Genomic DNA, 2,410 nt, shown 5'->3' on the forward strand with positions numbered 1-2,410 from the left:
TTGTTCTTGTGTCATTTTGCTGAGAATGATGGTTTCCAGCTTCATCCATGTCCCTGCAAAGGACAGGAACTCATCCTTTTTTATGGCTGCATAGTATTCCAGGGTGTATATGTGCCACATTTTCTTTATCCAGTCAATCATTAATGGGTATTTGGGTTGGTTCCAAGTCTGTGCTATTGTGAATAGGGCCACAATAAACTTACGTGTGCATGTGTCTTTATAGTAGAATGATTTACAATCCTTTGGGTATATAACCAGTAATAGGATTGCTCAGTCAAATGATATTTCTGGTTCTAGATTCTCGAGGAATTGCCACACTGTCTTTCACAATGGTTGAACTAATATACACTCCAACAACAGTTTAAAAGTGTTCCTATTTCTCCACATCCTCTCCAGCATCTGTTGTCTCCTGACTTTTTAATGATTGCCATTCTAACTGGCATGAGATGGTATCTCATTGTGCTTTTGATTTGCATTTCTCTAATTACCAGTGTTGAGCTTTTTTTTTTCCACGTGTTCATTTGTGGCATAAATGTCTTCTTTTCAGAAGTATCTGTTCATATCCTTCACCCACATTTTGATGGGGTTGTTTTTTTCTTGTTAATTTAAGTTCTTTGTAGATTTTAGGTTTTCACCCTTCATCAGATGGATATATTGCAAAAATGTTCTCACGTTCTGTAGGTTGTTCACTCTGATGATAGTTTCTTTTGCTGTGCAGAAGCTCTTTAGTTTAATTAGGTCCTGCTTGTCAATTTTGGCTTTTGCTGCCATTGCATTTGGTGTTTTAGTCATGAAGTACTTGCCCATGTCTATGTCCTCAAGGGTATTGCCTAGGTTTTCTTCTAGGGATTTTATGGTTTTAGGTCTTACATTTAAGTCTTTAATCCATCTTGAGTTAATTTTTGTATAAGGTATAAGGAAGGGGTCCAGTTTTAGTTTTCTGCATATGGCTAGCCAGTTTTCCCAACACCATTTATTAAGTAGGGAGTCCTTTTCCCATTGCTTGTTTTTGTCAGGTTTGTCAAAGATCAGATGGCTGTAGATGAGTGGTGTTATTTCTAAGGTCTCTGTTCTGTTCCATTGGTCAGTATCTCTGTTTTGGTACCAGTACCATGCTCTTTTGTTGTTGTTTTTTTTTTTTTTTTGTCCACTGTAGCCTTGTAGTATAGTTTGAAGTCAGGTAGTGTGATGCTTCCAGCTTTGTTCTTTTTGTTCAGGATTGCCTTGGCTATATGGGCCCTCCTTTGGTTCCATATGCAATTTAAAGTATTTTTTCTAATTCTGTGAAGAAAGTCGATGGTAGCTTAATGGGGATCGCATTGAATCTATAAATTACTTTGTGTAGTAAGGTCATTTTCACAATATCGATTCCTTCTATTCATGAGCACAGAGTGTTTTTTCATTTGTTTTGTCCTCTCTTATTTCCTTGAGCAATGGTTTGTAGTTCTCCTTGAAGAGGTCCTTCATGTCCCTTGTAAGTTGTATTCCTAGGTATTTTCTTCTCTTTGTAGCAATCTTGAATGAGAGTTTACTTTTGATTTTTCTCTCTGTTTATTATTGGCATATAGGAATGCTTATGATTTTTGCACATTTACTTTGCATTCTGAGACTGCTTAAGTTGCTTATCAGCTTAAGGAGATTATGGGCTGAGACAATGGGCTTTTTTATATATACTATCATGTCATCTGCAAACATAGACCATATGACTTCCTCTCTTCCTAGTTGACTACCCTTTATTTTTTGAATAGGAGTGGTGAGAGAGGCCATCCTTGTTTTGTGTTGTTTTTATTATTCAGAAGTTTGCAGTCCCTATTTAATTGTGTATATCAATCTTTTTCAATAAAAATTTCAGGATTTTTTATTATGCCAAAAAGGCTTTCCTTACCCTAAGAGTATAAGAACATTCTGTATTAAATATTTCTTAAAGTGTCATTATAGAAAGAATTGCTTTATTATATGAAACTCATTTGATTTGCCCAATTACACCATTTTAATCATAATACTTTAAACCTTTGGAAATCACACTATAAGATAATTGGTAATAGTTATGGTATTAAACTGTTTATATAAGATTTAAATTATGTTTTTCACATAAGTATATATTTTTAAGGATACACACATACATACACATACACCCACATACTTGCTTTGGTGAATTTGTAAAATGCTGAAAAGATAAAAGAGGAAATTATAATCTGCTTAAATCTACTACCCAGAAATCAGGTTCATATCTTGGCAGATACTCATTCAGTATGTTTTTTATGCACACATATGTAATTTTGGTATTTGTGCATATTTTATATAATGTTTGATATTCTGTATAGTGATTATTTTTCTGTAATTATATTTTTTCCAAAACTATTCTTTTAATATCTATAACTTATCACATGGATGTGCAGGAATTTATTTG

The sequence above is a fragment of the Callithrix jacchus genome, chromosome X, assembly GCF_049354715.1.
Source record: "Callithrix jacchus isolate 240 chromosome X, calJac240_pri, whole genome shotgun sequence".
Taxonomy (NCBI): domain Eukaryota; kingdom Metazoa; phylum Chordata; class Mammalia; order Primates; family Cebidae; genus Callithrix; species Callithrix jacchus.